General features: G+C 47.4%; 1 protein-coding gene across 3 annotated transcripts in view; it reads left to right on the forward strand.

Annotated features, from left to right (window-relative positions):
• Positions 1-20,036, forward strand: part of Rab27a (RAB27A, member RAS oncogene family) — a 52,475-nt gene that overhangs the window by 5,715 nt on the left and 26,724 nt on the right. Inside the window, exon 1 of one of the 3 annotated variants that reach the window (XM_052714285.1) lies at positions 12,414-12,478. The exons of the other annotated variants lie outside the window; for them this stretch is intronic. The gene's annotated coding sequence lies outside the window, so the exon portion shown is untranslated. Of the gene's footprint in view, positions 1-12,413; positions 12,479-20,036 lie in introns of those variants that run through there. 3 annotated transcript variants of the gene reach the window in all.

The raw sequence follows: 20,036 nt of genomic DNA on the forward strand, positions 1-20,036 counted from the left end.
ACCACCCATAATTCCAGCCACAGTGGATCCAGTGCCTTCTTTTGATCTCCTCAGGTACAAGGTGTGCCTGTGGTGTGCATACATACATGCAGATGAAACACTCATACAGTAAACATTTAAAAGAAAATCTGTAACTCCAGTTCCAGGGGATCCAGTACCACCTCCTCACTTCCACGGACATGAATGTGGTGCACAGACACACACATAAGCGAACACCTGTACACATGAAGAAGAAAAAAAAAACCTAAAATTTTTTAAAGAAAGAAAGGCAATCCTGGAAATGAACGTGTTTTTGTCTGCTACTAGGAAAACCTTATTTCAGAGCCCCTGACCTTTCTTCATAACCTGGATGGTTAATTCATATTAAGCCCTACCAGCTGCCAGGTCAAAGCATAATAAAATTGGTTGCCAAGAGACAGAAAAGTCTGTTCTATGCTGTTTGCTGCCGTTGGTCCCACCGCACGGGTGGATGGGAGATCTTCTGGGTGTTGCTGTGCGCTAATCTACGATGTATCTATCACTCGAGGCAAAGACAAGGCATCAATTGCCTGGTTAAACGTAATAGAGCACTTTAATTCTCGAAGTGGCCTTGCCTGGGGAAGAGAGATGTACAGCTCTAGTCTGTGCAGATGCATAGATAGAAATCTCTTCCTTGTGGCTGGGGATGGCGCTCGCTCAGCACAGGCCTGCCTGGTATGCAGAGCCTCTTTCTGCTCCTCTGTGTTACCTAAGAATTGTGTGTTCGTTTGAGACAGAGTCTCCTGTAGCTCAGGATGGCATGAACTTACTGCGTAGCTGAGGATGACTTTCGACTTGGAATCCAATGCCTCCCACTCCCAAGTGCTGTGGTTACAGACCCTGTTCTTGGTTTTTATAAGGTGATGGGGATGGAACCCAGGGTTTTATGTGTACCAGGCAAGCACTTTACCAACTGAACTACCTCCTGTGTCCTATGTAAAAAATTAAAAATATCACAATAGAAGAAATAGGGGAAAATAATCTAAAAATATTAACCCATAGTTGTGGGTGGGGTTTCTTTATTTCTAGCTGCATGTGTTAATTTTCATTCCACATCTTTTTTGTTTGTTTGTTTTCTAGACAAGGTTTCTCTGTGTAGCCCTGGCTGCCTGGAGCTTACTCTGTAGACCAGGCTGGCCTCGAACTCAGAGATCTGCCTGCCTCTCTGCCTTCTGAGTGCTAGGATCAAAGACACGCACCACCACTGCCCGGCTTCCTTCTATATCTTACTTATACAGTAGTGATGGCCAGAAAGAGTGAGCACAACTGCTTGGCAGCCACTGGAAAGAGCCTGAGAGGAGGCAGGCTGGCCAATCAGTCTACTGATTGTTCTGAGTTTAGCTTATCTTAGTAGAGACCAAGTTAACCCTTCACTAATCCTCTTTACTCTGTATGAGAACATAAAGTAGATTGTGGCGTCTTTTGGTGAGCCGACTCATCTCTGTGCCGGAGAGTGAAAGGCCCAGCACCGCCAGGAATCACCGGGATGCTTTTAGTCTCCATGTTGCTGATAATCAGTTATTGGACACCATACTAGCAGCTTCCAACAGGGGTCGTCACCCCCATGCCTGCCAGGGGATTTTAGCAACTCTCTGTCTGTCTGAGGCAGGGTCTTTTATAGTCCCAGGCTGGTCTCATGCTCACTCTGTAGCCCAGGCTGGCCTTGAACTTGCATTCCTCTTGCCTCTGCCTCCGAAGTGCTAGGATTATAGAGACATTTTTGGTGCCACAGAAATGGACAGCTACTACTGGTGTTTCATGGGTATGAAATGCTGCCCAGAGATGCTGCTAAACAACCAGTGTATAGGGAAACAGTGGATTAGCTTGGACGAAATGTCGACAGTGGTGAGGCTGAGAAACCCTGCCTCAGAATCACGGAGCCTCTTTGGCTTGCAGTTTCCTGAGTGAGACATCTCCTCCACTGTGAAAAGTTAACTGTATCTAATTTTGCCAACCTTTCCCTTACCTCAAGTCTCATATGTTAAGTATGGGGTTAAGGTTCACATCTATTCGTGTGGTGGTTTGAAAAAGAATGGCTCCATCGGCTCATATGTTTGAATCTTTAGTCATCAGGGAGTGGCACTGTTTGAGAAGGATTAGCAGGATTAGGGGTGTGGCCTTGTTGGAGGAAGTGTGTCACTGGAGGTAGACTTTGAGGTTTCAAAAGCTCATGCCAGCCCAGGCTCCTCTGTCTGTCTGTCTGTCTGTCTCTCTTTCTTTCTCTCTCTCTCTTTCTCTGGATCAATATGTAACTCTCAGCTACTGCTCCAGTACCGTGTGTGCTGCCATGCTCTCCACCACGATGATAATGGACTAAACCTCTGAAACTGTAAGCCAGCCCCCAGTTAAATGCTTTCCTTTGTAAGAGTTGTCATGGTGACAGTGTCTCTTCACAGCCATGGAACACTGACTAAGACAATGCGTATATACGGTTGCTGCTGAGTAGTGGGGTCTGAGAACCCTGCCCTCAGGGACTAAGGACGCCCCTTGTTGATAACCAGTTTGACTTCATGAGAAGGGTAGACCTGATTTGTGTGACCCCAAAGGGCATATAATCCACTGGTGACAAGGACCTGTGCATAGAAGCCTGCGGGCCCCTCAAGCCTTCACCAGGAGCCCGGGCTTCCTAAATTCCCAGCAGACCCCTCTAGTTTTGTGCCACAGGTGCCAAGGAATAGCAAGACTGGGCAGTGTCTTCACTGACTGCCTCCTGAGAGCTGTTCTGCACTTGAGAGTCAGGGATGGAGCCCATCTACCTCTGCCGCTCATTGTCCACCCATAGGGAAACCTCATTGATTACACTGACAGGCTTGTGTAACTTTAGATCTGGTGGGAGGGGGCCTTGGAAATCATGCGGTTTCCCCTCAGTCTCCTAGGTCTGGAGCTAGATCCCATACCACCAGGTGGTTGATAGCAGGAGGGTTCCGGAAGGAACTTTCTGCCGTCTCTAGGCTGATATTTCTTCATTGTAACCAGCAGTGAAGTAGGCAGTCCAGAACTATGCTGTTTGAGTGCTCGGAGGAAGTGGTGTGTATTTATTTATTTAGAGACGGACTATCCCGTGCCTCTGACTATCCTTGAATTCCCTATATAGCTAAGGATGGCCTCGAACTTTTGGTTCTCCTGCCTTTATTCCTGGGCATGCTGGAAACTGAACTCAGGGCTCCATGCAAGCTAGGCAGGTACTCTGCCTACAGGGTTGCCTGGCCAAGCCCGAGAGTGACCTTCAGATGGAATTTCACTAACCACTCAGGCATCTTCCTTGAAGCTGTCTGAAAATGACCAAGTACATTATGGTCTCCATTTCATTTAAGCTGCCCAGGAGACTTCCAGTGTCTGTCATGATGGTTCCCTTGGTCCTTCATGGTGAATTTTCTGCCAGCCCACAGAGGCCTTCTGTTAAGAGTTGTCTCTGCCCACTTCATGCTGGCCATGTGTGTCTGTCTCCATAACATTTATTGCTATTTGAGATCATTTTGTCTTTGTTTATCTTGCTTTTGGCCCTTCTCTTCTCACTAACGAGTGCTCTCTGTGAGCACAGCTCTCTCTCTGAGTGGCTGTGGCTACCTAGAAAATACTTAGAAGATGGTGAGAGCTAAGTTAATAGTGAAGAGGCGAATAAGTGAACAGGTAGCTGGAGAAACCTGTGTCCTTTTTCCTCTGCTCCCTCTGATTTGATTTGATGCTTATGTGTGAGTGCCTGCGTGGATGTCTGTGCATGACTTGTGTGCCTGGTGCCCTCAGACTGGAAGGAGGTGTCAGATTTGAATCTGGTGTTAAAGGTGCTTGTAAGCCCACACGTGGGTACTGAGACTCAAACCTAGGACCTCTGCAAGAGCAACAAGTGCTCTTTGCCACTGAGACATCTCTATAGTGCCTGAATTTTATTTTAAAAACTAAATCCAGAATACCAGTTTATTAGGACATAGAAAATGGAACTGTTTTGTGGTTTTTGTTTGTTTGTTTGTTTTTGTTTTTTCTGTGTGTTTTTTTCAAGACAGAGTTTCCACATGTAGCCCTGGCTGTCCTGGAACTCACTCTGTAGACCAGGCTGGCCTGGAACTTACAGAGATCCATCTGCCTCTGCCTCCCAAGTGCTGGAATTAAAGGCGTGCACCACCACTGCCTTGCACAAAATGGAAAACAAGCTGTTTTTGCTGGGTGGCGGTGGCACATGCCCTTAATCTCAGCACTCAGGAGGCAGAAGCAGGCAGATCTCTGTGAGTTCGAGGCCAACTTGGTCTACAGAGCGAGATCCAGGACAGGCACCAAAACTACACAGAGAAACCCTGTCTTGAAAAACAAAACAAAACAAAAAACCAAACCAACCAAACAAAAAAAAAAAACAAAAAACCCCAGCAAATGTTCTTAATCACTGAACTGTCTCTCCACCCCAAGGGCATCAAGTTTTCTTTAAAATACTGCCCAACCAGGTCTGAGACCCAGTGATGTGCTCCTCTACGCTGAGGTACTAAACTAAGGCTCAGAGAATGCCAGTCAGGGTCTTGGAGCCCCGACTCTGCATCGTTCAGAAAGCAGTAAGGAAGATTTTCAGGGCAGAGGCAGCACACACAGCCTCAAAAGTTGTTGGCTCACTACATTTTGCTCTGTTTACTTGTAACTAACCAAGCTGGTGTCAAACAGGAAGCCCACAGGCACAGCTTTCCTTTCTGGTCCACAGTGTCCTGTGAATTACGTGTTAGATGCGGGGCTGTAGAGTCAATCCCTCCATGACAGTGAAAACCCAGCTGTTCGTCTGACCACAGCAATGTGAACAGCACCTGAGAATGTGCTAGAGAGGCAAATTCACAGCCCTACCCCAGACCCACTAGATCTGAAGCCGGTGAGCCCAGAGCCTGTGTTTTAGAACCACCCTGGTAATCCCGGTGCCCACAAAGCTGAATAGCGCTGTCTGTGGTTCATAGCCCACCCTTTCCTTAACACTGCCAACCTTGGCTTTTGCAGTTGGTGACTCACGAACGTGGAGGGCCCAGCTTATTAAGTAAGCCATCTGGTTTGCTTAGGAACACATATTCAAAACCTGAGGTGTCGTTAGGACCTTTCCTTGGAATACTACACAAGGTGGAGAACAGACCAATTCCTGCCCAGCACCTGCTCTGGGCGAGGCACTGGACTCGGAGTGCTTATTTGCTGTTTTGTTCTCAGAGCCTTCCTGCCAGGTCCCTACTCTGATCTGTTTCACAGACTCGGGACCTGGGGATGATGGAGGTTGAACATGGCCCTTCACCTACAGACTTCTCACCTAGTCATGGCTTTGCATTTGGCTCTCCATTGTTTCCCTAGTTCAGTGGCTCTCCAACCGTATGCGGCACCAGGGAGCGGTGTAAGCCGGTAATAGATGCAGGTTCTCTGGTCTCCCTAGAAGGGATCCTAATTCAGAAGCCCAGGTGGGGCTCAGAGCTTGGGGTTTTCATCAAAGCCCCAGAAGAGTCTGCCTGTGGACACCAGACCATCCTTGGGAAAATCCTGACTAGAGCTGCCTCCTGCCCTAGCGGGTTGGAACAAGACCACCCTCAAGGCCTCTTGAGGTTTGGTGGTTTCTGTTTTGTGTTCACAGGTCTTGGGTGCTGACTGGAAGAAATATGAAAACAAATAAAAGACGGTTTTTGTGGCAAATCGAAGTCTCAGCTGCCTGGATGCTTCGGCAGCTTGGCTGCCTCTTCAGGGCTGCCAGCCCCTGTGTATGGTTTTGAGTAACTTGTGATCTTTTCTGTTACTTCCCCCGCCCTGCCCCACCCCCCCCAGTTGTGTAACTTCTCCTCTGGCAACCTTGTCCTTGTGTTTGTGGGGAGCTCAGATGTGAGCAACTTCCTCCGAGCTGCAGTTAACATCTATGGAATGGTGAATTGTTTCAGCTTTGAGGTCAGAAATGGGTTTCCTGCGCTCCGTGATAAGAGCCCTTATTTTTCAGATGGGATTGACAAAGCGAGTCATTTGGCAGCCCAGTGGGACACTAAATGACTTGGCACCGCTGTGAAGGAGGAAAGTAAGACACAAATGGAAAACCGACTTCCTTCAGGGGTGGCGCCTGGCGTCCTTTGAGTTCATCTGAAAGTTTAGAAACTGTTACTACAATAAATACCCCCAAGGCAGTGCTGGGGACATGCGCAATCCTGAAAGTGCTTACTTCACAGGCATAAGGACCTGAGTTCAATCCCCAGAACCACATTAAAAGCCAGGTGTGTGGTGGCGCATGCCTTTAATCCCAGCACTTGGGAGGCAGAGGCAGGTGGGTCTCTATGTGTTTGAGGCTAGCCTAGTTTATAGTGTGAGTTCCGAGACGGCCAGGGCTGTTACACAGAGAAACCCTGTCTCAACAAACAAAGCCAGGTGTAGTGGTGTGCATAATAATCCCAGCACTGAGGAAACAAAGAGAGGTTTGCTGGCCACCCTACCCTTGAGTCAAACCTTCAAGTGGCAAGTCAGTGAGAGTATCTCGTCTAAAAACAAGGGGCTGGGGAGATGGTTCAGTGGGTAAAGGTGTCTGCTGCCAAGTCTGACCACCTGAGTTTGAGTCTTACATGGTGAAAGAGGAGAGCCAGTCCCAAGCTGTTCTCTTCCTCCACCTGGATACATGCATACACATGCATACAAAAGAGATCAATGAGAATGTAGTAAGCTGAAAATAAAACCCAGGTGGACCACTCTTGAAAAACAGTGCATGCGCACACACACACAAGACCTCAAAGCTCTCACAGTGGGAAAAGGGAAACTCATATGAAAACAGAGTAGTCACTAGCCTTTGTGGAGGATGGTGGTTAATGATGTTGAACTATTACAAATTTTAAAAAGATGGATTTATTTTTAATGAGCGTGTACCTGCATGTATGCCCATGTACCGTGTGTGCCTTTGGAGGCTAGAAAAGGGTGTTGGAGCCCCTGGAATTGGAGTTACAGATGGTTGTGAGTCACCATGTGAGTGCTGGGAACTTAACCCAGGTCCTCTGCAAGGCCAGTCAGTGCTTTTAATCACTGAGCCATCTCTCCAGGCCCCAACAATTAAAATTTGAAGTATGTCTTAATCCTGACACAAATTGTGCAGGACAGAGATGGAGAAAATTTCTTAAGAAACCAGCATTAGCAGGTGTGATGATGCATGCCTTTAATCCCAGTACTTGGGAGGTAGGTAGAGGCAGGTGGATCTCTGTGAATTTGAGGTCAGCCTGGTCTACAGAGTGAATTCCAGGCCAGCTAGGGCTGTATAGTGAGATCCTGTCACCAAAGCCAAAAAGAAAGAAAAAGAAGCGCCAGCTTTGCTTCCGGGAAGGCGTTTGTGCCTAGAGCCTGTTGCCTGCTTCTTGCTAAGAATGCTTCATCAGTCAACATTAGAGCTAGACGCATGGGGCACAGCTGGAGCCACAGCTACCATATGTATGAGGAATTATGGGAACATTGTCTCATCTCCTGTTCAGCAGCCTTTCAAAAACAGTAGCCAGCCTTGGTTTTACGGTTGAGAAGATCCAGGCCAGGAACACAGTTTCCAGGGCTGTGAGCCTTTCAGTGCCTTAACTCTGACGGTCTCAGGTAAACTGGGAGAGTTAGTCACCATGCCAGCAACCTCCTGACTCACAGGTGACCGTAAGGAAGTAAGCCTACAGGGTTCTGTGCACTCACGCAGATGATCGGTACGATGAAGCTTGCCAGCCTGCCGCAGCCAAGACTCCTGGGACAGGTGTCCGCGCCCTTTTCCTGCTGGGTCCCACACTGCCCAGTCTCCTGGGCTGTTTGGTGTCCCTGTGCCCCATCACTGAGGAACAGCACGCTAGAGGGTGGCAGAGCTTGTTCTCAAAGGCACATTGATGACCGTGCTGAGGGACAGCTGGCTGATTGACAGCATGGGTGGGCAGGGAAAAGGAAATAGAAACTAATAAAAGCCAGGGAAAGCAATAGAGTCCCCAGGAGCCGTTTATTACAGAGGCAAATTAGCTTTTGTGGCAATGGCTATCAATAATCCTATACCCCATGCCAAACAGCTAAAAAAAAAAAAAAAAAAGAACATTATTTCTTTATTTATGTGAGTGTGTATGTGTGCTGGTTCTTTTGTGCCATAGTGCATGTATGAAAAAGTGGATTTGCTTCTTCCTTCGTGTGGTTTCCAGGGATCCAACGCAGGTCTTCAGTCTTGGCGGCCACACCCGGTGAGCCATCTCGCCGTCCCCACAAACAGCTTTAAGTACTGTATAGGCATTGCATAGTTCAGTCTTTCTAACACAATACTACTCATTTTCCTGTTTCACAGATGGCACGGTGAGACAGAAAGGCTGGGTAATTTTCTCAGAGCTCTTTAGCTGGAGTGCTAAGTTCGCCCGTCAAAGCCAGACAGTCTTTCCCCAGAGCCCAGGGCCTCAATGTCTTACGTTAGGGTCGGTACTCAATCCTGGAGACACAGCGTGGCCAGTTCAGGATGTCTATTGTGATGTCCTAAATCATTCAAGAAAGACAACTACATTTTATTTTGCATTAATTAAATTTATGTCAAGACTATATACAAATATTGTTCTATAAGGCTTATTATTATGACTATTATAATATTGTTATTTGGTTTTACTTGACAGGGTTTCCCCCTGTGTAGCCCTGGCTGTCCTGGAACTGACTCTGTAGACCAGGGTGTCCTGGAACTCACAGAGATCCACCGGCCTCTGCCTCCTGAGTGCTGGGATTAAAGGTGTGCTCCTCCACCGCCTGGTGAGGCTTATTATTTAAACAAAACAAAAGCAACAAGAAGAAGAAGAAGAAGAAGAAGAAGAAGAAGAAGAAGAAGAAGAAGAAGAAGAAGAAGAAGAAGCAGCAGCAGCAGCAGGAGGCTCTCCACCCCCAGCCTGTTTCCAGCTCCGCTGCTGTCTCTCAGTTTGCTGACTCGGCTGGTCCTCACACACCTAGACTCTAAATGACACACATATTTCCGTGGCCATTTTTTTTTTCATGTTTAGATGTCGTCTCTTGTCACTCTATTGTGAAATAAGAGTGATTAGTTATTTTCCCCAGCACCTCTCCCACACATGTGCAACTCTGGCCCTTTCCTCTCACAGACAGTCCCATTAGAATTTTTGGCTGGGTTTTTTATTGAAACAGCGTTTCTCAATGTGTAGCCTGAGCTGGCCTGGGACTTGCTACGTAGCCGACTGGCCTTGCAGTCCTGCAATCACAGACTTGTGCTACCATGCTTTTTTGGCTTTTGCTGGTTTCTTCTGGGAGTTTTACATTCTCAGGTCTCTCCTTTAAGACTTTATTCCAGATTCAGCTACGGTTGGGCCAATGGACTTTCCACATTAGACCATGGTCCAGTTCGTCTGTAACCTTGACAGGAAGGCTCTAGAGCTGGCTGACTCTGGTGTGACTTAATCAGAGCCTTGCTTGGCCACACTTTGGCACTACACCAAGGTTGAACTGGTTGTAACAACCCGTGCTGAGCTCTCTACAACTAACTATTCAGAGCATGAAAAAAAAAAAATCCGAAGTGCTAAGCTGGTAGCTTCAGACAGCTCAGTTAGGAAGCCCTGCTGACACTGAGGACACACTGGTGGACACTGAGTACGGATGTGGGTTATACTGGGCCGATCGTAGGCAAACGTGGTGTCGTTGGTGATGACGCTTGAAGACAGTCTTTAACATCTGACTTATATGAGTTCTTATTTGAATGTTATAGACCATGTATAATCGGCTTCTTAGGTAACTGTGAGAATAAAATAAGAGCTGTCGGGAGGGAAGAAAGGACTTCAGGTTGAACTTGCAGGTTGAGTTGATGCTTGTGTAGGGTGTCCAGGTTCACCATTTTTCTCCACACTATTGAGGAGTCTCCAATCTGTTTCCATCGTGTGTTCTCGGCTCTCTCATTGAAAATGAAGAACCAGCTGGGCACTTAATCCCAGCACTTGGGAGGCAGAGGCAGGTAGATTTCTGTGGGTTCAAGGCCAGCCTAATCTACAGTAAGAGTTCCAGAACAGCCAGGGCTATGCAGAGAAACCCTGTCTCAAAAAACAAAAATCGCCGGGCGGTGGTGGCGCACGCCTTTAATCCCAGCACTCGGGAGGCAGAGGCAGGCGGATTTCTGTGAGTTCGAGGCCAGCCTGGTCTCCAAAGTGAGTTCCAGGAAAAAGCGCAAAGCTACACAGAGAAACCCTGTCTTGAAAAACCAAAAAAAAAAAAAAAAACTAAGAAACCACGTGTGTGAGTTTATTTCTAAACTCTCTATTCTACCCCACTAGTCTGTGTGTGTGTCTTCATGGCGGTACCATACTGTTTTGATTACTGTCATTTTGTAATAGTTAGAAATTAGGAAATATAATGCCATCTTTTTTGTTTTTGTTTTTTGAGACAGGGTCTTACTGTTAGCTCAGGCCAGTCTGGAACTTGTGGCATTCCTCCTGCCTCAGGCTCCTGAGTACTGTGATCATAAATGTGATTACCATGTCCAGTTTCCATCTTCCTATTCAGTTAATTCCAGAGGCCTGTGTGTATGTGTGTACATGAACATGTGTGTATGTGTGTGCCTGAACATGTGTGTATATGTGTGCATGAACATGTGTGTATGTGTGTGCATGAGCATGTGTATATGTGTGTACATGAGCATATGTGTATGTGTGTGCATGAACATGTGTATATGTGTGTACACGAACATGTGTGTATGTGTGTACATGAGCATATGTGTATGTGTGTGCATGAACATGTGTGTATGTGTGTGCATGAACATGTGTGTGTGCATGAGCATGTGTATATGTGTGTACATGAGCATGTGTGTATGTGTGTGCATGAGCATGTCTGTATGTGTGTGCATGAGCATGTGTGTATGTGTGTGCATGAGCATATGTATATATGTGTGTGCATGAGCATATGTGTATGTGTGTGCATGAACATGTTTATATGTGTGTGCATGAGCATATGTGTATGTGTGTGCATGAACATGTATATATGTGTGTGCATGAGCATATGTGTGCATGAGCATGTGTATATATGTGTGTATGAACATGTGTGTATATATGTATGTGTGTGTGCATGAGCATGTATGTATATATATGTGTGTGTGCTTGAGCATGTGTATATATGTATGTGTGTGCATGAACATGTGTGTATATATATGTGTGTGTGCTTGAGCATGTGTGTATATATGTATGTGTATGTACATCAGCATGTGTGTAATCTTTAGTGTTCTCTGTAGATAGGTTCATATTGCCAGCAAAGAGATTATTTAACTATTATTTTCGGTAACTGGGGTCTGAACTCAGGGCAAGCCCTCCATGTGAGCTCTACCCTCAGCCCCTCCTTTTCTTTCTGGGATGCTCTTGTTCCTCTCTGGTGCCTGATTGATCCAGCTGTGACCTTCAGGACCATGCCAGGTGAGTGTGAACATCTGTCTTGAGGAAGGCTTTCAGCAGCTAGCAGCTCAGCGGTGAGAAGGATGTAGGCTGTGACGTTGTCACGTGTCCTTGGCTGTGGTGAGGGGAATTCCCCTAAACCTAATTTGTTGAGCGCTTTTGTCATGAAAAGGATGATCTTTGTCAAGTATATTTTTCAAACAAATAATTTATTTTTATGTACACTATGTACACTGGTGTTCTGTGTGCATGTATGTCTGTGTGAGGGTGTCAGATTCCCTGGAACTGAAGTTACAGACAGTTGTGAGCTGCCATGTGGGTGCTGGGAGTCGAACCCAGGTCCTCTGGAAGAGCAGCCAGTGCTCTTAACCTCTGAGCCACCTCTCCAGTCCTTTAAGGTTTTTTTGTTTTGTTTTGTTTTTTTCAGATATCTTGATGATCTTGTTGTCTTCGTCCTTCATTCTGTTAGTGTATATGGCATATTTATTGATTGGGGGCTGGAGAGATGGCTCAGGGGTTAAGAGCACTGGCTGCTCTTTTAGTGAACCTGGGTTCACTTTGTATTGGGACATTCAAAACCATCAGTTCTAGCAGATCTAACACCTCCTCAGGCACCTGCACACACATGGTGCACATAAAGAAAAAAAGACACACATGTACAACTGAATAAAAAATTTAAATAATGTATTTGTTTTGATTTTATGTGTAAGAGCAGGTACTACTCTTGCAGAGGACCTGGATTCAGTTCCTAGGACCCCCATGGCGGCGGCTCCCAGTCTCTGCCAGAGCAGCGGGCTCTTAACTGCGCTCTCTCCAGCCCCCTTTGACCGGTTTTATGGAGGGGAGTTCTGGGCTCTCTTCTATCTTGCGGAAAGAACACTTTGAGCACTGTGAGGGGCATGGATCAGAGGTGTGGCCACATTTGCAGCCAGAATACCAAATAAGTGTTTTATCACGGTCATCCAGACCAGAAATCTTTTTTTTTTTTTAATGGAATAGGGGCGAGAGTAGGGAAGATGGGCCAATGGGAAATTCGAGAGGAGGAGAGGGCGGAGCCACCGAGGACCTGTAGTTACTGGAGACTGAGGGTGGGGAAAGGCAGGCCAGGAGCAGCGGGAGAGAGCAAGGTAAGCGCGCTGAGGCGGGCAGAACATGCTGACTTCGGGGTGCTAGTGAGTGTCTGGGTGGACCCCCACCCTGGAGAATGTTTTATCGGTGGGCCTGAAGGCCAGGAGCAGGTGGCGCTGCATCTAGCTCCATCCCTCTGGCTGGTCCCTTGCATGCGCTTTTCCAGGCTGTCTGTTTGAATCAAGCATTGCATTTGAAGAAACCACCTAAGAAAGCAAATGTGCCTTCTTGATGGAGGGGGAGAATAAGAGTGGGGGGCACCGCCCTCCAAAGTCCGGGCACAGTGAATAAGGCTGCACGCTCTGGGTGAGAGCCCGGTGGATCTGAGAAGCTGACCCGCGGGGATCACTTGACTGCTTTGACTGCCCAGCCATATGACAAGCAGCTGAGACTCATTAGCCGGATTGTGGGTTTCTGTGGAGAAACCTGATTTGGAAATCGGGTAGGATAGACTGCTTTTCAAAAGAGTCTTTGGAAAAACTTTCCTAAGTAGGCTGTTCATCCGTTACCATTTCTCTTTGTTGTAACGTTAGACAAAAAAAAAGTGACCTTATCGACGAGGAGGTGTGATCCCGAGTTATCAGTTGTTGGTGCCTTGGCAACTCCAGGCTAAATGTTTTGAGAAACACAACGGGTTCTCTCCTGCCTCGGGTATGGTTTGCATCTGTTCTTGTTTTTCCTTATGGTGGTTTTGAGATCTGCCATGCCATTTTCCAGGCACTAAAACAGTTAATTTTGTTAGGTTTGAAAGAGCAGGGCTCTATTTCAGAGCCTGGAGGAGGAGCGCTCTGAGCAATGGGAGTGCTTTTCTTACATCAATCTTTCCACTTTGGGGCAGGTTGGTGTAGGTGGCGCTCCAACTTGTGAATGTCTTGTCACCCAAGATCAGGGTGTTGACTGGGTTGGGTCCTCCTGAGAGTGTCGAGGGAGAATCCATCCCTGCCCTCTCCCCAGGCCTCTCCATGTTGTCTCCCCTCTGTGTATGTTGGGGACTGAATTTCCAGTGTGTACATGTTCCAGTGCTTGTGTGTGTGGAGGCCAGAGGTCGCCCTCAGATGGCCTCCTCTGTGGCTCTCACCCTTTTCGTTTTGATGGTTTTTTTGAGACAGGGTTTCTCTGTGTAGCCTTGGCTGTCCTGGCTCTCAAGCTCTGTAGACCAGGCTGGCCTCAAACTCGCAGAGATCCAACTGCCTCTGCCTCCTGAGTGCTGGGATGAAAGGCGCTGCCCGGCTTTTACCTCCTGTATTGAGACAAGGTCTCCCATGGAGCCCGCAGCTCTCCAGTTAGGCGAGGCTGGCTGACCTGCAAAGCTGGGGTGGTCTTGTCTCTGCTTCTGAGGTGCTGGGATTACAGCTGTCTACTCCCAGGCCCACTCTTTATATGAGTTCTGGGGATGGCACTCAGGTCCTCAAGTTTGAGGTGGCAATTGAGAGCTCCCTTTCTTATACAGACAGTGGCCATACTGGTTTCAGGCCCACCCTCCTAATCTCTTTTAACCCCTGACTACCTCTGTTAGGAGTTCTATCTATGTGAGCCTTTAGTCCCAGCCCTGGGGACACAGAGGCAGGTGGATCTCTGTGAGTTTGAGGCCAGCCTGGGCTACAGAGTGAGATCCAGGATAGGCTCCAAAGCTATACAGAGAAACCCTGTCTTGAGAAACAAAAAACAAACAAACAAACAAACAAAAAAACAAAAAAAAAAGGAAAAGAGGTTCTATGAAAAAGGTTATATCCTGAGATATTGCAAATTATCATTTTCATGTGAAAATTTTGGGGGAAAGATAATTCAACTTGAAAGAGATGTGCTTGAGAAGTTCCATAATATCACCCTTTGAAGGTCTGCCTTCCCAAGGCTGGAGAGGTGGGTTTGTGGTTAAGAGCACTGGACCCTTTTGCAGAGGACCCTTCCATCCGATCCACAAGTTGTAGGTAGAGAGCGAGCCCGAGACTCAGCCCGGAGTGGGCTTTTGACACCTCAGAGCCCACTCTCAGTGACACACCTCCTCCAACAAGACCACACCTCCCAATCCTTCCTAAACAGTTCCACCCACTGGGAACCAGACATTCGAATATGAGCCTATGGGGCCATTCTCGTTCAGACCACCACAAAGTACTTACCTGGGATATACCTCCAACAAAACCAAATACAAGAATCATCTTAAATCCCTCCAAATTTGGTGTCATGCAGGCCATAGTTACTGATTACAATGCAGTAGAATTAGAAACCAACAATAACAGCGAGCTAGCGCCTCACAGGCCGATGGAAAATGAGTGGGTGGTGGCGCGCTGCTCCTCAGTGCTTCTGCATAAGTGAGCTAAGTGAGCTAAGGCCTGCCCATTCTGTAAACATGATGATAGACATGCAAATAGTCAGTTCTCAGAACCCACAGCTCCACAGGAAAGGTAGAACCAGGAGAGTCTGCCAGGACACTGTAAGAAGTGTGTTTGACCAGACCTTGTCCTCTAGGTAAGTTTATTTTCATTCCTTTGGATTCATCTAGTAAAGACTACGGCATTCGGGGGTAATTAAATGTGTATTATAAACTTACCAGTAGAGAGGAAAACCTAGAAGACAGACTTAGTGATCCCTAGTGACAGAGGCCTGGAATTCTAACGTCTTACCTATGCCACTATGAAAGGAAATCCTGCCTTAAGAGTGAATGTCTGTAAGAGCTGTGTGGCTGTCCCTCGGACCCTGTGCTGGGAAAGTAGAGTCAAGTGTCCAGTGTCCTTTATCGGTGTCCTCGGGTGTCGTGGAGGAAAAGGGGTGTTGTGTCACACCTCTGAGGACGTCAAATCCCTTGTGCCTGCGTTGTGTGGTAGTGGCCAGTCCTTGTCAGAGATGCTTGTTGTTTGGTTTGGGTGTGAGACACAGTCTCACTATGCATCTTGGTCTGGCCTGGAACTCACTGAGTAGACCAGGCTGTCCCAGAATCTCCTGAGTGCTGGGATTAAAGATGTGCTCCACCACACTTTACCTTTCAAAGCTGTTTTTTTTTTCAATTTTTAGATTTGTTTATTTTAATTATTTATATTTAACTATTTTGTTCTCGCATGTGTATATATGTGCACCACATGCACACCTGGTGCCCTTAGAAGCCAGAAAAGGGTGTCAGATCCCCTGAAACTGGAGGTATAGATGGTTGTGGACCATCTTTTCCACTATCTTTCCCCCCACCCATGTGGGTGCTGGAAATCAAACCTGGGTCTTCTGCAAGAGCAACAAGTGCTCTAAGCCACCGAGTCACCTCTCCAGCCCCAGAGCCGTTTGTAATGTGTCACTTAGACTGTTTTCAGATAATGACTGAGAACCTAATAGTATTTTTTAAAAATAATTCTATTTTAGTGGCATTTAAATATCAGATAATAGATTGATTTTCTGGGCCTATTTTATTTATTTATTTATTTTTTTATCTTTTCAAAGACTGGGTTGAGCCCAGTGGTGGTGCTGCACGCCTTTAATCCCAGCACTTGGGAGGCAAAGACAGGCAGAACTCTGTGAGTTCAAGGTTAGCCTGCTTTACAGAGCGAGTTCCAGGACAGCCAGGGCTACACAGAGAAACCCCGTCTTGTGGGGGGGCAAAAAGGACTGGGTTGGTGCATGGTGGGAATCTTACAGCCACGGTGGGTACATCCACTGTTTCTCAGTTATGTCCTGGGCCAGTGGTGGCGGCTCACAATTTTAATCCCAGCACTTGGGCGACAGAGGCAGGCGGATCTCTGTGCTATGTCATGGTGAACCCAAACCAGGGCCCCGGTTCTGTGGGCACTTCCTGAGAATGTCGAATATGCAGAAGTTTGCACAGCAGCTTAACGTGTTTCCAGAGGAAAGCACAGGTTGATTGGCTGGTGGTGTCGGCTTTGGGGAAGAAAATCTGGCAGTGTGGGACAAGAGATCCAAAAGATAAAGAAGATGGCTGCTGAGGCCACAGTGTGGGAGCTCGAGTTTGCTGTCAGAGGGCCGCGTGTGTGGTGGGCAGGCGTGTGGCTCCACAAAGGAAAGCCAGCTGGAAATGTTGAGTGCTTTGGGCAGCCACCCTGGACCTAAAGAGCACGTTCCCATGGCTACAGAACAGCTCTGCTTGATACGGTTGATTGGTTGATTACGGCGTGAGGAGTAAAGCCTTTGTGAGCACCTCTGTGCCAGCCAGCGGTGCGGCTTGTCCTTCAGGGGGGGTGATGGGGTAGGAGTCCTCTCGCTTTATATAACAGAGAAGTTAAATCATGCTTGTCCCTTATGTTAAAGAAGCCAGATTGATTACAGCATTCTGGAAACACCACTCCTTTATAAAACCTAGTGAAAATAACACCCTGGTGTATAAATGAATGGGTGCCGAAAGAGCAGGGTGTTAAATACCCAGGACCCAATTTCTCTGTGGATGAGAAAATGTAGAACACTCATTCTCTTTTTTAAAAAAGTCAACTCTAAGTGAGATCCTGTATCTCAGTTACACTGATACCTCAGGATTGTTTGTATAGCGGCTTTCATCACACAAATAGCATAATTCATATTTTTCTTGGAGCGAGAGAGCATCATTGCCCCTTCACAGAGGGAAGGGCTTGCTTCCTGCTCCGGTGCATTTCCCTAGCAGACGGCCGTCTTTGATGTGCAGCTGCTGTGTGGGTCAGGGCTTCATCACACAAGTCTGTGTTCTGAGAGGACGAGTCTGCACAGCATCCCCACCTGGGTTGCCGAAAGGCGTTTGTGTTGTAGAGTGTGAGAGTCTCTTTCTACCTCCAGGTCCTTCAGTGCCCTCTGCCCTCTGGTGCCACCCACCCCGGCTGCTGTGGCAGAGACCCTGTCTCTAACCGTTCTGCCTTGAGTAGCAGGCCTAGGGGTTTGGTGGTCTCTGGCTTAACTAATAACCGCCACATTTTGTAGCTTCAGAGCCTGTGACGAGCAGATGGGCTTGCAGGTAGCCCATCTTCCAGGTGGCTTAGGTTGCTCCTCTGTTTCCACGCCTGGAGAATGTTTTCTCTCATATCTTCGAGGAATGTCATTTCTTAGTGCCATTCTCTAGCTTGAGTGGAAAGCACCAGGCTTACAGATGTAAGATGGGGTACAAGCCCTGACCTGCCTAGTGTGATGAGCAGCTCCCGGAGTGTGAGCCCTGGCCTGCCTGGGGCCATGAGCAGCTCTGACTGAGTTGATCCACACTCAGACACTTCACTGATCACTGTACTCAGGAGGGTGTGGTGTCTGCCACCCTGTTGAAGATCCTGGCTGCAGGTCCTGGTCTTCACCGCTCCCTTGTACCCACAGAAAGCCTCCACCCACTGGGAGTGGACTTTGCACACTCTTCATTTTTATCATATTCTTGGAGACAGCCTAGCTTCAAGGTGTTGTTGAGAGGCATGCTCAGCTGTGGGCTGGCATTCCGTGACAGTGACCTATGGCTGTGTGCATTGTGAGGCTCCCTCCACCTTATTGAAGGTATTACTCAGGAAGCTAATCAGCCACACCTGTACTCTACACATGGACGGTTGTCCCCTCCCTCCCATTAGACTGTATGTAAAGTGAGAGGTGCTTTATTAAACCGTAAGTACTACACACCCAGCATTTTGGTAAATTTTCTAAATCCCTATGAAGATGCGTGTTCTTATCCTCAAGGAGGCTTTGGCAATAAGTACAGATGTTGCCTCTTGAGTAAGTGAATGAATGTTCCACACTGGGATAAAAAGCCAGGATCTCCTTTGAGTCATGGACACTGGTCTTCCAGATGTACTCAGGAAAGGTCTAGTGGTCTTGTCTGTCACTCGGTAGCCCATATTACCACTTCCCAGCCTTCAGGGTCAACTGCTAAGGGATGGCAACATTTTAGAAATCTTTGGTGGGCTTTGGAACTGACAGCACTTAAGTTTTCTTCAAACTGGTCCCCCCCCCCCCCCCCCCCCCCCCCGCTGGCCCCATGTGTCTTTCTGAACATTCAGGTACAGACTGAATTAATAGTAAGAATAGGTTTTAGGGCTGAGGCTGTGTAGCTCAGTGGTAGAGCACTTGCCTAAAATGTAGAAGGTCCTGATTTGATGCCCAACACCACTAAAGGAAATGAAAGGTTTAAAAATAATAATAATAAAAAAAAACATATTGCCAGCTGTGTTAGAATTCCTAGCCACTCCCCCAGCTACATGACCGTACATCCATTAGCCAGGCAAGATGCTTAGTCATCTTAGGGCCTTCCGTGCTGCGTGATCACGTAATCTGCGTGCGCTGCATGGTCCTGTAATCTATACGCATGCATGGCGTAGCTACATAAGCCCATATGCGCATGTGAGGGGGGTGGGGGGGGTGGGGGGACCTATAAAAGCAGGTTCCACCTATTCCTCCCCCCTCTTCCTGCACAGTCATTCCATAGGCCTATACACACCCCTTCTATTCCCTTCCCTTAATAAACTCTTACAGTGGCTTTTCTCACGCGGTAGACAGCGCATCTTAATGAATAACAAGCTGGACATGGTGCTACTCACCTTTGATTCTAGCACTGAGAAGACAGAACAGGAAGGTCTCTGTGAGTTTGGGGCCACATTGGTGTATGTAGTAAAATCTGTGCCAGTCAGGGCTACACAGTGAGACCCTCTCTAAACAACAACAACAAAATCTGTGCTTACTGCCAGGCTAGGCAAGATGGCTTACTGGGTAAAGGTACCGCTGCCAAGCCTGGTGACTTGACCTGATCTCTGGAACCCAGATGGTGGAAGGAGAGAACCAACTTTTGCATCAGTTTCCTCTGACCTCTACACATGCCCCACCCCCCAAAAAATAAATAGAAAAACCCACTCTACTGTTAGTAAGTTGCAGTGACTGAACACTTGAACCAGTTACTTCGCTGAAATCTTTCTGGGAGTTACCTCAGTCTCTAAGTCATGTCTATGAGCTTAGTAGGGTTGTCTTGATAGTTGGCTTTATTGACACAACCTGGAATCACTTGGGAAGAGAGTCTCAGGGATTATGGAGATCAGGGTGGTCCATGAGCCAGTTTGTGCTGGATTGCCTTGATCACCTTAACAGGTAGATGGTTAAACCATTCCCTGGGTCTGAGCCCTGCACTGCCTAAGCGTGGAGGAAGAGCTGACCGCCAAGCATGCCTGCGTGCATTCATCCTCTCTGCTCTTGACTGTGGAGATGGTCTGACCAGCTGCTTCCGGTCCCTGCCATTGTCACTTCCGGAAATGATGGGCTGCTATCCGATGCTATCCGAAAGTGTGAGCTAAAATGTATATACATGCACAGGTATGTGTGCGATACTGCTTAGTGAAAAACAGGACCAAGGAGGGGTTTGTGGGGTTTGGAGGGAGGAAAAGGGAAGGGAGACATGATGTCATTATAATATAATCTCAAAAATTAGAAAAGAAAGAAAAACAAAAAACACATTCCCCTAAGTTGCTTGTTGTCGGGGTGTATATCCCAGGAGCAGAATGAAAGTCGACGGCTTCTGCCTCCATTTTACAGCTGCAGGGATGAGGCTCCTTTAAAGACCTGGGACCAGGCTGTGGAGAGCAGAGGTAGAAAAGCTGGAATCTGGAGCCAGGCACACAAACTCTATGGGGAAGGCACTCG

This window comes from Peromyscus californicus, unplaced genomic scaffold (assembly GCF_007827085.1).
Source record: "Peromyscus californicus insignis strain IS unplaced genomic scaffold, ASM782708v3 Scaffold_11__1_contigs__length_118956290, whole genome shotgun sequence".
Taxonomy (NCBI): Eukaryota; Metazoa; Chordata; class Mammalia; order Rodentia; family Cricetidae; genus Peromyscus; species Peromyscus californicus.